The 15,449-nt window shown below is 40.6% G+C and overlaps 1 pseudogene; it reads left to right on the forward strand.

The window, feature by feature from the left end:
- Nucleotides 14,396-15,449, forward strand: part of LOC109846328 — a 5,535-nt pseudogene continuing 4,481 nt past the window's right edge.

The raw sequence follows: 15,449 nt of genomic DNA on the forward strand, positions 1-15,449 counted from the left end.
AGTTTATTTTTAGTAATAAAAGTTAAGAGTCTATTTAGACTAGGAAACAATCAATTTTGTTTTATGTTGGATTGATTTATTTCATCTATTATAAAGAGTCTTTTTAGGATAGAGTTTAATCCTTTCTATTTCTTTGTAATTCTGGTCTTATTAGAAGTCTATTTTATTTTTCTATTTAAGAAGAGACTTGTAACCCCAAAATAAATAGATCGCTTTTATCAATAAAATTCATCTTTTAATATTTTCTTCGTTGATTCGAAGCTCTTCGTGAATTCGGAGATCATTCTTTATGGATTGACAGCCTTTCAACAAAAAACGCTGCTTTTGTTCAGCTACTATATTGATAAAGTAACTTGTGACAGAGATTTTGATGGTGAAATTGTCTTACGTCTTGTTGACGCATAGCCTTTCAACCTTCAACATGAGGCATTGCATTCATTGTATGTTTTTATTGTAGAGATTATAGTTTGGCTTGAACCTGAATCTCAATTTATCACGGAGAATGGCAGAGTCTTTCAAAAGACCCACTGTAGCTGTGGAAGATACAACTCTTCCACTGGAGCGCAGATAGCAAATGGTATGCTACTAAAAGTGGTTTTTCTTTTATTTTTATTTTTATTTTAAAGAATAAACAGTGGCAATGTTAACCTTACCGTACCAGTCACTGAGAATGTGTAGGATCTTTCGTTAAAAATTGCCACAAGAAAGTAGTGAGTCACCATGGATTTCACTTTCTTGTTTGAGCAAATGTAATACATGCTAGTATGCTACAATATGGTTATCACTACTCTATCAAAAATCTTTAAGCAAAAATCTTAGGCACTAATAAAATTTTCTAAAAGATAATAAATGGCTAATCATATTATATGAAGAGTTTATATGACTTGCATGGCTTACATTGTGGGCCAAAAAAATAAGAGCCGTTGTATCTGTATATTTACGACTAAGTATCATGTATCAAGTGCATCTGGTCTACAAGATATTTTCTCTAAGAGAATTCTTAAAACACCACGTGTCTAGCAAGCCCGGTTCTGTTGGAGTGCAATACCCACGTGGGGTGTCTGTTGTGCGCGGCGCGGAAGCGTGATAACCAAACGGGCGTGCTTCGAGAACCAAATCAAACCAAACGTCGAGATAAATGTCAAAACAACCAAAGTAACGGCACAAATCCAAACACAATAGTTTAACGTGGTTCGGCAATTGCCTACGTCCACGGGGCAAGAAGGGGATGGGGTTTTCACTAATAGAGAAGAAGAGTACAAACTGAGATTACAATACGCTCGATACAATCAACTAATATCACCAACAAAGTTCTTAATCTCTCTAAATAAACCCTCAAACAATAGCTCAAAAAACTCTCTTTTTTCTGTGCTCCAATATCCCCAAACCAATCTCCAATCCAAGCCAAAGAAACCCTAAAAAACGTGTCTCTATTTATAGCAAAACACAATCTCAAATAGATTAGGATTCTAAAAACGAGTCTGCCACACCCTGGTGTGACACACACCATACCCATGGAAAACATGGCAGATTCTGCCACACCAGGGTGTGGCAGACACCACACCCATGACAGACAGGGCAGATTCTGCCACACCTATGGCAGACACCACACCAGGGTGTGATGGAGCCTGTTTTGCTTATTCTTCACGTTTTTCTCAATTCCTTCCTCAATTCCTTCGCCGTTTTCACAATTCTCCACATTGGCGAAGTTTTTCCAAAACTGAGCCGACACCAACCAAACCAAATGCCTCACTTGCTGCTTCTCAATCCTCAACAAGTCGAGATCTAAACGGGAGTGTGAACACTCACCCAAACGTCGGTATCTACTCACCAAATCGGCTGCATCAAAACTGACTGCCTACATATCCTCTTGCCCAAGGAATCAAGCATTCACGTAGTTCACCCAAACGGCCTCTAAAGGCCCTCAAACAAATAGAAGAGCACACAACCCTCTTCCATCATCACCAAATCGGTGATAGATAGCACCTCCAATGACCTCAAATTGAAACGATCCAAACACCTCCACCTGAGGTGAACCAATGTCCATGTCCAAACTGTGCCTATCAGCTGCACTCAAATCAATCAATACGTAATCTGCATACAAAACCAAATGATCTTCACGCTGTGTCACCTCAGCTGAAGCCCCAAATAATACAGAATGACCTGGAGTATGTGGAGTAAACTCCACCCAATATGGAGTAGCATCACCCTCCACCTGCTGCGATATCCAAACGACCTGATCACCACTCTTTACCTACCAAGAGTCCAATGTGACATACCTGCTCAGAACAAAATCAGAAGCTCCCAACCGATAATCAAATGAGCCTTCGAATACCAAACGTGCAATCGGATCAAATCTCACATCCTCGATGTGACCAAATGCTGGGTAACCAAATATCCGACGCCAACCAAAATCTGAAGCGGCTCCACCAGATCCAATAACTCCTAATGCAGCAATTGGCGACGATTTGAAATAATCAAATCAAATCCGTACCATTCCGGATCTTACGTTTGAAAGTAAACAAGAAAGAACACAGCAGGTTTAATGAGGTTCGGCAACGTGCCTACGTCCTCGGGAGCCACACCACACAATTCTTTGATTACTTGAAGAAGATTACAATGCTTGCAATTGGCCTCTCTCTCTCTAAGATTTATAATCTCAAAGAGCCCTCAAAACCCTTTTTTTGTGCTCTTTTTCTCTCTTAAACCCTAAAGTGGCGTGTTTCTATTTATAACAAAACACAATCCCAAACAGATTAGGATTCTAAAACGAGTCTGCCACATCCTGGTGTGGTAGACACCACACCCATGACAGACAGGACAGACTCTGCCACACCAGGGTGTGGCAGACACCATACCCATGGCAGATAAGGCAGATTCTGCCACACCAGGGTGTGGCAGACACCACACCCATGGCCTGTCTTGAATTTTCATGCGATTGTTGATTTTGATTCTAGGTTTGGGTCTCCACTCTCAAGACCAACAATCTCCCACTTGGAGATCAAACCACCATCAATGAGCTCTCCCGAATTCCGCCTTCTTCGCAAGAATCTTCTCCTACTTGAAAAATCCATTCTTCAATCATCAACATCCTGACGATCTCGCCGATCCTCGTAGTGTGGCTCCGCCTTCGTCTTCTACTCGTGAAGGTCAACTGAAGTTGCGCACAACTCAAATTTCTCAATAGTGACTGTCTTCGTCAACATGTCTGTCGGATTTTGACTCCCCAAAATCTTCATTAAATGTAACTTTCGATCTTCAACTAGCGAGCGTATAAAATGGTATTTGACGTCGATGTGCTTCGTTTTGACATGATATACTGGATTCTTGGCAAGATGTATAGCACTCTGACTGTCACAATAAAGAACTCCTCTTCCTTGCTTCAAATCCAACTCTTCCAAGCACCTGTTCAACCAAATCATCTCCTTGCTTGCTTCGGTCACCACGACATACTCAGCCTCGGTTGTAGATAAAGTCACAATCTTCTGCAGATGTGAGACCCAGCTCACTGCTGTCGACGCTAAGGTATAAACATACACTGTGGTGCTTCGCCTCGTATCATGATCATCGGCGAAGTCCGCATCAATGTATCCCTACAGCACCAACTCCTTCCTCCTGAAACATAGTGGTTTATTTGTTGTTCCCCTCAAGTACCGTAATATCCACTTCACGACCTCCCAATGTTGCTTCCCTGGATTGCTAGCAAACCTGCTCACAACTCCCACTGCATGGGCGATGTCCGGCCTTGTGCAAACCATCGCGTACATGAGACTCTCAGGCCAAAGAATATGACACCCTCCTCATATGCTCTCTATCTGTATCTGTCTTATGCGATTGCTCCTCGTATAGCTTGAATTGACTTCCAAGGGGTGTGCTAACAACTTTAGTATTCTGCATGTTGAACCTCTGAAGTACCTTCTTAATGTATTCGGCTTGGCTCAATCTCAATTTCCCTCTAGCTTCATCCCTACTGATTCGCATCCCTTGAATCTGCTTCGCTACACCCAGATCCTTCTGTTTGTTAGAAATTTGCAGTAAAAAGACAATGAAAGAAAAATTTGACTTGTATTCCTCTCAAAATCAATTACAATTTGGATTCCGATTACAAAAGAGAGGAGAATGAATTTGATTCTCCCATTTGTTTAATTCTGGGTTCTTCACGGTGGCGATGAGATGCCTCCCTCGAATGCTCGCGTCGAGTTTGCTTCTCGTTGACGATCCGCACGTCTTGATTCACTGGAACATAGTCTTCTCCTCACGATTTGACGCTGTGGAAAACTTGCAAAGCAAGTTTGAAACTCTGGACGAGTTGATAACTCTGATCGAGTTCGAAACTCTTGAAAAAGTCTTAAAAATAACTCTTAACGAGTTAATAACTCAGAGTGAGTTTTAGAAGAACTTGCAGAGCAAGTTTTGAACTCTGATCGAGTTGATAACTCTGAATGAGTTATTTTTAAGAAAATGCTCCTGTTGCTGATCTCCCGAGCTCCAGAAAATGCTCTAAGGATCTCCTCTGGTGCTGCCAAGTCCCAGATCCAAAATATGCCAGCCTTTTGACCGAATCTCTCTTTGTTGATGAGAAAAAAATTCGATCCTTTAACTCAATTGAGTTTCTGGTATTTATAGGGGATTAAGGGTGGTAACTACCCCCTTAATTCGCTCTTAAGTGGGGCGAAAATCCCTCAAATCGTGGGAAAAACAGTTCCTGGAACTGTTCATTGCGTGCTTTGAACGAGTCAAACGCTAAAAAATAGCGTTCAGGGCCCGAACTCTGTGTTTTTAGCCTAAAAACGCAGAGTTGGGCCTATTTTGGTAGCTGAACGCACAGTTGGGCCTGTTTAAGAGATTAACTTGCGTTTTAATGTTGAAAATGCAGAGTTAAGCCTGTTCTAGGCTAAAAACGCACAGTTCGTGCTGTTTTAGAGATTAACTCTGCGTTTTGATGTTGAAAACGCAGAGTTGAGCCTGTTTTAGGCTGAAAACGCACAGTTCGTGCTGTTTTAGAGATTAACTCTGCGTTTTGATGTTAAAAACGCAGAGTTAAGCCTGTTCTAGGCTGAAAACGCACAGTTTGTGCTGTTTTAGAGATTAACTCTGCGTTTTGATGTTGAAAACGCAGAGTTAAGCCTGTTCTAGGCTGAAAACGCACAGTTTGTGCCGTTTTAGAGATTAACTCTGCATTTTGAGGTTATAACGCTGGTTCGACCTGTGCGCTTTGACTCTGTAATGCAGAGGCGAACCTTAGGCGGGCTTGGCGAGCTTCAGGCTAAGTCCAATGTGTTAGACCCTAGAGGGGGGTGATTAGGGTCTTATGCTAATCTAATCCGATTAAATGCCAATTAAAATTAATTAATGAGTTATCCTAGCAAGTATGAAATGCAACAATATATATGAACTAGGATAAGCAATATACAATATGATATATCCTAGCAAAGAGGCATATAGTGAAATATATGCAAGGATATATAAACTAAGACAAGGGTAAAATAAACAATCTACACAAGTGATAGGGTAATATGATGAGCAATACACAAAGGCGATATAAGATATGAAAACAAGAATAAGAACGCCAATGCAATCACAAACAAAACGATATGTTTACGAGGTTCGGTCCCCACGACCTACGTCCCCGCTCCTCACCTCGAGGAGATCTCCACTATCACAACCGGGTTTTCTACGTTCACCCGAACAACGTTTACACCTCACAATACAATCACTATGTAATCACACCTCACACACTAAGTGTTGGTCCTAGCCCGTGTCCTCCTCCTCAAGTGCTCGGTTACAACCTCTCCCTAGGCACGTCAACCGACGCCACTCCTCTTGGATTCGACCCCGTCTCTCACCACACACTTCTCTCGGTGTACAAGTGTATTACAAGTGAATCCTCACAATTAGGCACAATATAAATCAATTGATTGTTCTCTAAACAAGATGAGAACTCAATTAAGCTCACTCTCAATGTCACAAACCCACAACCCTAAATTATACTATGAATGTAAATACAATAAGCTCAATAGGTTGTGTGTGAACAAAGAGTATCAATAAAACGATTAAACTCAATATAGAAATCTAGCTTATGGAAATTAAGATCAAAACAATAAATAGCTAGAATTGAGTTTAAGGAAAACTTCTCTATAGATCAAGAGTGAGAGAGAGATGAGTTGAATGCCCAAACATCAAAGGATGATCTCCTCTTTGCTCTTGTAAAATTTGCTTCACAAACTAAAACCCTTAATTGCTTAAAAGCTTTTTAAACCAAACTTAAACAAACATTAAACAAGTTTAAACCCTTGTTAAACTATTTTAAAACAATCTCTTAGATATTGAAAGATGACAGCAATGGGGTATTTATACCCTCTAAAGATCTTAGCAAAAACCCCCAAAACAAATGACAAAACAGCCCCCAGAGAAACAGCTCAGAAATAGCCGTTAGTAGCCAACGGCTATATTGTCGGTCGACCGAAAATTCCGTCGGTCGACCGATGAGAGCAAAAACACGAAGAAAACTTTCTGGACTAACGTCGGTCGACCGGAAATTCTGTCGGTCGACCGATTTGAGCTCTCGGTTGACCGGACCGGTCGACCGATGACTCTCTGGAAAAATACTGACGAATGGTCAATTGACCGGTCGACCGTACCGGTCGACCGAAAACTGACATCCCAGAAAAACAAAGCTGGTTTTAAAACACTGTTTAAAAATATCAAATAAATTCAGAAAAATGTAAAACTTTGGGGAATGATTGTAGACAAGATAATAAACATGCTACAATGACTGGTTATCAAAAAGGACTTCCCAAATGAAAAATATCATCATTTTACAAACTAGTCCAAAACATGAAATGTATGTATATGTATAACTATATATATGTATAGAAACCAAAACTTATGTATATATATATAACTATATATATATACGAAGTAACTAATAAGTGTGTGTGTATATGATATTGAGCTTAGAGTATATAACACACATAATATAAAATCTAAAACTACATTACCCAAGCAATCTTGATCTTCAATTAAGCTTGACTTGGTACACTTGCGGATGAAGCTTGAACTTGATCTTTAACTTGAATTGTATGTTGCTTCACTCCACAATTCCGCCAACCTCCATTTGATATCGTCGTTATGGCGCAATCCATCCATCCTCCAGCTACGTTGTTTGTCTACAATACATAGGAATGCACAAACACTAGACAAACAACATTAGTAGTAAATTATTTGTAAATCATCATCAAAACAAGAAGGCCAACACAATGTTCTGACGAAGTCCAGTCTTGCAGACGGACCTCAGAACATAACTTGCTACGAAGAACAGGTCATAACTTTCAAACCGTAAGTCGGAATTGGACGAATTATATATGAAAATCAGCTATCTCGACGAGATGGGGCCATCCAAACCGAGCCGAAGGTTTCGGTTTGCTTCCTCCGTTTTGCCAAATTCCTTACGGTTTGAGAGATATCTGCATTATAATATGAAGAGACCGTCAATTTGTAGTCTCTTTTGCTAGAGCTTTGCACAGATCGTCCTCTTGTAATCTTCATCTTGGCTCCTTGAGAATACGGGAGTCGTCAGATTGTAACTCCCGATGTTGATTGTGAAGGCTGTTGAATTGGAGATTTCATTAGTTGTTGTGAAGGTCGTCAGATTGTAACCTTCTGGAAGTCGTCAGATTGTAACTTCCATCATCGGTGTTTGATGGGGGATCAACTATCTATTGTGATTTTTAGATAGCCTACACCTTCATTCCAAACTCCTTTACTAGCTGCTTCTTCAAACTGTTTATCTCCTCTAAACACGATCATACTACCAACATGTCATCAACATATAATAACAAAATAATGAAGCTGGACTCGAACCTTTTGAAATAACAGCAATGATCCGAATTGCATCTTCTGTAGCCATTGTTCTGCATGAAGTTATCAAACTTCTTATACCACTATCTCGGAGCCTGTTTCAAACCATATAAGCTCTTCTTGAGCTTGTACACCATCTCTTCCTTTCCTTCTTCAATGAAGCCAACATGCTGCTTCATGTAGATTTCTTCATTCAAGTCACCATGAAGAAAGGCAGTCTTTACATCTAACTGCTCAAGAAAGAGGTCTTCTGTAGCCACCAAACTCAATACCACTCTGATGGTTGTGAGCTTCACAACAGGGGAAAATATCTCCGTGTAGTCCACTCCTTCCCACTGTTGAAACCCCTTCACTACTAATCTGGCCTTGAATCTCTTACTTCCATCACTCTCTTGCTTGATCCGATAGACTCATTTGTTATGTAAGGCCTTCTTCTGTGCAAGTAGCTGGGATAATTCTCATGTCTCATTAGTGAGTAGAGAATCCATCTCCTCCTACATCGCATGCTCCCACTGCTGAGATTCACTCACTTGCATTGCCTCTTCATAACACTCCGACTCACCGCTATCTGTCAACAATAAGTAGTCAAGAGATGAAAGATATCTGGGATTTGGTTTGGGTACCCTGGATGACCTCCTATGCTCCATGCCCTTGGTAGTTTCTTCTGCACCTAGAGCCTCCTCCATTCTTTGATCAGAACAAACATCATCACCCCTATCTGGAAGTTCCTCTATATCCATGTACTTAGATCCATCTGTATCTGAAATGCTGCTCCTACTACTTTGGCTATCCTTGGCATCTTCCCTGTTCTTGTACATCACCTTCTCATTGAATATCATGTCCCCGCTTCTGATGATCTTCCTGTTCTTCTCATCCCAAAGACGATACCTGAACTCATCAATGTCGTATCCAATGAATGTGCACTTCTGTGACTTAGCCTCTAGCTTGTCTCTGACATGGTCACTGATATGAACATAAGCCACGCAACTAAATACCCGCAAGTGTGAGAGATTTATCTTCTTTCCACTCCAAACCTCCTCTGGAATCCCAAAATCTAATGGAACTGATAGCCCGTGATTAATAAGATAAGCTGCCGTATGCACTGTATCTGCCCAAAATATCTTAGGCAGACCTGCATGTAATCACATGCTCCTGGCATGCTCTGTCAAGGTCTTGTTCATCCTCTCCATAATGCCGTTTCTGCTGCGGTGTCCCTGGAGTAGTCCTCTCTAAGCGAATACCATTCGTAGCACAGAACCTCTCCAGCTCGTATTCCCCCCACCATTGTCTGATCTCAGACACTTCATTTTTAGATCTGTCTCGTTCTCCACCATGGCCTTCCACTTCTTGAATATTCCAAACACCTCTGACTTGTCCTTCATGAAGTAGATCCACACCTTTCTCGAGTGATCGTCGATGAAGGTGACATAATATCTTGAACCGTCAAAAGATGATACACTGGCTGGGCCCCATACATCTGTATGAATCAACTCTAGCTTCTGAGCCTTAGGTGACCTTCAATCCTTATGAAAACTAACCCTCTTTTGCTTCCCAAAGATGTAGTCTTCACAAACCCCGACTTCCACGGAGTCGATCTCGGTTAGCTTTCCCTGTGAATGTAAGATCTTCATCCCCTTCTCGCTCATGTGCCCTAGCCTGTTGTGCCACAGATCTGTACTCTCTTTTTCAGATGCAATTGCGAGGGTGACACTCACATGTAAGGTGAGGTAGAGAGTTCCTAGTTTGTTGCCTCGAGCAACTATTATCGTACTGTTGGAGATTTTTCACGAATCCCCTGTGAATGTAGAAACATAGCCTTCTGCTCCAAGCTGCCCCACCGAAACAAGATTCCTCTTCAGCTTCGGCACGTATCTCACGTTCTTTAAGGTCCACTTAGAGCCCTTCATCTGAATCTGCACTTCACCATTTCTAACAGTATTACAGGGCTCGTTATTCCCCAAATACACTTTTCCAAAGTCCCCTGCTACATAGTCTGGAGAAGCTTTCTGTTAGCAGTAGCGTGAAAAGATGCTCCTGAATCAATGACCCAAGAATCTGAGTCGCTATCCATAGCAAGGATCAAGGCATCCTGCACGATATGAGCCTCCTGCTCACCCGCATTCTTCTTTGGACTCTTGCGGACTGAAGACATATGGCCCTCCTGACCGTAGTTCCAACACTTCCCTTTGATAGGACTAACCTTCAAGTTCGACCTCTTCTTCACTGATTTCGACCGATTCCTGTTCTGGTTTCCTTTCTTCTGGCTTCTGCCTCTCTACTCGAAACTTAGAGTTGAACCTGAACCTTCTGATTCAGATGATTTCCTTCTAACCTCCTCGGATAGAATCATGTTAACAACCTTACTCAGCTTTAACTTCTCATTCCCTACCGAATTGCTAATTGCCGTTACACAACCTGCCCAACTATCCGGTAACTACGATAGAAGTAGAAGGGCCTGCACTTCGTCATCGAACATGATGTCTACAGAGATAGGCTGATCAACAATCGTGTTGAACTCGCTGAGGTGCATCGTGAAGGACCGTCCTTCTGCCATCTTGAAGTTGAAAAGAGTTTTGACGAGATGCACCTTATTTGCTGCCGACAGCTGCTTGTACATCTTCGCGAGCGCTTCCATAAGCCCCACCATCATCTTCTCCTTCAAAATATTATGGGCTACTAATTTGACGAGCGACAACCAGATTTTCCTAGAGCCTTCCTATCCAGTATCTCCCAATCACCATCTGACTCCTCCTTCTTCTATCCCTTTTCCTTGCCCATTAACGGGTGATACAAGTTTTTCTAGTACAGATAGTCCTTCATTTGTGACTTCTAGTAGGCGAAGTCTGAACCGTCAAACTTCTCAATCTTAGATTTGATTTCCTCTGTCATGGCTCTCTTTCTCACAAATTTGCTAAACGAAGCTCTGATACCAGTTATTGGGGATTCAAAATAATCAAATCAAATCCGTACCCTTCCGGATCTTGTGTTTGAGAGTTGAGCAAGAAAGAAATTCACCAGATTTAACGAGGTTCGGTAACGTGCCTACGTCCTCGGGAGCCACACCACATAATTCTTTGATTACTTGAAGAAGATTACAATGCTTACAATTGGCCTCTCTCTAAGATTTCTAATCTCAAAGAGCCCTTAAAACCCTCTTTTTTCGTGTTCTTTTTCTCTCTTAAACCCTAAAGGGACGTGTTTTTATTTATAACAAAACACAATTCCAAACAGATTAGGATTCTAAAACGAGTCTGTCACACCCTGATCTGGCAAACACCATACCCATGACAGACATGACAGACTCTGCTACACCAGGGTATGGTAGACACCATACCCATGGCAGACAAGGCAGATTCTGCCACACCAGGATGTGGCAGACACCACACCCATAGACAGGGTGAAAACGGTGAAGGAATTAAGGAAGAAATTGAGAAAAACGTGAAGAATAAGCAAAACAGGCTCCACCACACCCTGGTGTGGTGTCTACCATAGGTGTGGCAGAATCTGCCCTGTCTGCCATGGGTGTGGTGTTTGCCACACCCTGGTGTGGCAAAATCTGTCCTGTTTGTCATGGGTGTGGTGTTTGTCACATCAGGGTGTGACAGACTTGTTTTTAGAATCCTAATCTGTTTGGGATTGTGTTTTGCTATAAATAGAGACACGTTTTTTAGGGTTTCCTTGGCTTTGATTGGAGATTAGTTTGGAGATATTGGAGCACAGAAAAAAGAGAGTTTTCTGAGCTATTGTTTGAGGGTTTATTTGAAGAGATTAAGAACTTTGTTGGTGATATTAGTTGATTGTATCGAGCGTATTGTAACTCAGTTTGTATTCTTCTTCTCTATTAGTGAAAACCCTATCCCCTTCTTGCCCCGTGGAAGTAGGCAATTGCCGAACCACGTTAAAATTGGTGTTTTGTTTGTGCATTAATTTTGGTTGGTTTTGGCCCTCTTTGATTGGCGTTTGGTTTGGTTCATCGACACGGTTTTCAACAACAATTGGTATTAGAGTACAACAATTGGTATCAGAGCTCGGGCTACGCTTGGGCTATTTGGAGGAGTAGATCGATTTGGGAAGCTCGTCTAGGGTTTTAGTTTGTAAGATATACGTGGACGTCGGCAAATTGCTGAACCACGTATATCTCTGTGTTTGGTTTGATTTGTCGTATTTGGTTCGAATTGTGCTCGTGTGCGGTTGGTTCTCCTCTCTCGTGATCACAGATTCGTTCGGTGTGCGAGCACGCTTACGCATAGGTGCGCAACAGTTATAAAGTAACAATTGAGAGGATAGTACAACATGTTACCTTGTATAATAGCATCATGCTCATATCGCTCCACTTTATGGAGGATAATCATCTTCCAATTTACCTTCACAAGCACATCAAAAAGTCTATGCCCACTTTGACGCAACTACGACCTACATGATGCTCGGAGTAAGCACTCTAATCGGGCCGGCTGATGAACCGGGGCTGAGCCGGGAACGGTAGGGGGGGAGTTGCGATGCTGGGTTTTAGGGTGTTCTTTATTTTATGAGGGCGCGGGATGCGAGAGGGGGAGGGGAGGCGCGTGAATAGACGGAGGGGGAGAGGGACAGGGGACGCAGAGGCGACGAGAGAAGGCCGGCGCGGCGTCGGTTGGACGGTGACGGATGGAATCGAAGAGGAAAGCAGGCGAGGATGAGAAGAGGGCGGTGGATGCAGTGTTTTACGATAGGAATTGATAATTTGACCTTATTCTCAATTAATAAATGCTTAACCACATTTAGGGATAGCCTCAAGACAGTTGGGGAGGCTCTAGAATGAATAAATCCCGAAAAATCCTCGAAATACGTGTTTTTGGGAAGTCTGAGTGTGCGGGTCACGTTGGAGTGGCCCGCACGTGTGCGGGGTTCTCCAAACTTATGCTTGTCGTATCGCACGTTTCGTTATTTCGTGCATGTCCCTTTGTTTTTGTTTTTTGGCTTCGGATGATCTCATATGACTTAGATAATCCTCTTTGACTTGGATAATGACGTTCATCGCATTCTCTTCGTCTCGAGCTACGTGCGGAAACCTATAGGTAATTTTTGACGCCTACAACTATGTGCAACCTTAACAACCAATCAGCAACCTCAACAACCAATCTGTAACCTTAACAACAAATACGTAACCTTAACAACCATTATATATTTAACAACATATCTATAACCTTAACAACAAATCAATAAACTTAATAACTAGGCTATCTTCTTTCTAAACTTGAACAAATAAAAAATATGAATACTTACAGACACAAGCTGTGTATACCCTTGCAGATATATCATCTTCTTTCCAGCAGTAGCAAGACCCTTCAATGCCTTTTCAATTGTATCATTTGTCTCACTGAAAATATAGCTCCCCCAAGCAATGTTCTTTTCTTGTTCGATGCTGTCAACATACTTGAACAAATACCTTGGTATGCCAATAACACTGCTTGGACACTAGATCATGCTCAATTAATACAAGATTTGAAGTAGGACAAAGTCCTTTACGTCTTCATGGTCATTTAAACGTACAAGACTCATGAGTAGATTCTCAACATGGTATCTAGTGGGTGCTGGAGAAGGCCTACTGCTGTCCCCCTTAGTTTTAAAAAAAACCTCAACCAAATTCTATTTCTTCAATCTCCGTTAGGGCCAACAAAACCCCCCTTATTTGGAGAACCATTCATGACTCATAACCCAATCAAGATTGAATGAGAACTGTATGTCATCTCTAGTTTTTAAATCATTGAAGACAAATTTCTTCTTATGCTCGTCCCACTGTCTAAGTACGTGCTCGAATGTACATGGGAAGATCAAGACCAGGAGGGCCAAAATAAACATAGTGACAGACTATACTATCTTCGTAGGCATCCCAATGCCTTTGGCCTATATGTTGCACTAAAGAATGCATGAATTCATAATAAGTGGCAAAGCTTGATGTAGCTTGCAACTCTGATGCAGGCTCTTGACTACAAAGTAAACTAACAAGACATAATTAGTTTGAAAATAATCTGTAAACTTAACAATTATGCTGTAAACATTAAAAAAATATAACCTTAACAACAAATCTATAAGCTTAACAACCATTCAATAACCTCAACAACCAATCCATAACCTTAACAATAAAAACCATAATCCTAAAATTCACACGTCAACAGTAACCTTAACAACTAACAGCTGCAAACATCAACAGTAACCTTCACAGCAGATTCGTAACCTTAACAACTAACAAGCACAGTTAACAGTAATCTTCACAACAGATTCATAACTTCAACAACTAACGCAGAACCTTAAAATTTAATGAATGTCCTTGACAACTAAAACCTAATCTTCACAACTTAACTATAACCTTCACAATTATACAGTAACTCACCTCTTTTTGGTTGTGAACTGCATCTCTTCCACATTGCTCCTATCCATTCCTCTTTTTAGGTCCAGGAGTGCTCTCGAGGCGTCGTCGGTGCTGCCCTCGAGATCTGTGAGTTAGATTGGGTTTGTGAGTTGAACTGGACTAGTGGGTAGAGGATGACTAGCTGCGATGTCCTCTAGAGCATTGGCAATTGATGTGCTTGCTTCATTCAACTCTGTGCTGGAAAGGTCTTCTTACGGTGACGTACTGTGACGCGTTGTCGTTGCTGATGAAATTAGCAGGGGCTGCACAGGCGACTTCTTTGGGAGCTGACTTTTCTGTCATGATGAAGATCATGGTGTAAGATGGCGAGATTACAAGAGAAGATCTTGGATTTTGGCTCTGGGGTGGGTTGATTTAAGGTTAGGGTTAGGATTTTGGGGATACTCGGTTCGCTTGGACAGATGAGAGAAGATGACAGGTTCGACGAAGAGAGGTGTTTTGAGTAGTGGGAGGCGGTTAAATTGAAGGGCATTCATTGTAGAACTGGGTTTGGGGGCTAGTGGTAATAAAATTTTTGAGAATGTAGGCTTTGGGGGCATTAAAAAGCCTAGGAGGGAGGAGAATAGATGGAGTTATTTTGAGAAATAGAAGTAATTTTCCCCTTTTTAAATGCAAACGAGAGTTGCAATGCAAGTGTCACTTGCATGCAACTGAGACGTTGCAACTCTTCTTACATGCAACTACAGTTGCAATTGTTTGGTTTTAAATTTAAATTTTACAACTTATAGTTGCAGCTGTTTGATTATGCTTATAAATTAACATATGCAATGCAACTCATAAAATATTTTTAAAAAATAATATTTTTTAAAAAGTAATATATTTTTATAAAATAATATATTTTTAAAAAATAATATAATTTTAAAAAATAATATATTACAACTTATAGTTGCAGCTGTTTGATTATGCTTATAAATTAACATATGCAATGCAACTCATAAAATATTTTTAAAAAATAATATTTTTTAAAAAGTAATATATTTTTATAAAATAATATATTTTTAAAAAATAATATAATTTTAAAAAATAATATAATTTTAAAAAATAATATATTTTTTAAAAAGAAATATAATATTTTAAAAATAATATAATATATCATTTAAAATATATATTATTTTTAGAAAATTATATTATTTTAAAAATACATTATTCAAAAAACATATTATTTTAAAAATATATTGTT

This window comes from Asparagus officinalis, chromosome 6 (genome assembly GCF_001876935.1).
Source record: "Asparagus officinalis chromosome 6, Aspof.V1, whole genome shotgun sequence".
Classification (NCBI taxonomy): domain Eukaryota; kingdom Viridiplantae; phylum Streptophyta; class Magnoliopsida; order Asparagales; family Asparagaceae; genus Asparagus; species Asparagus officinalis.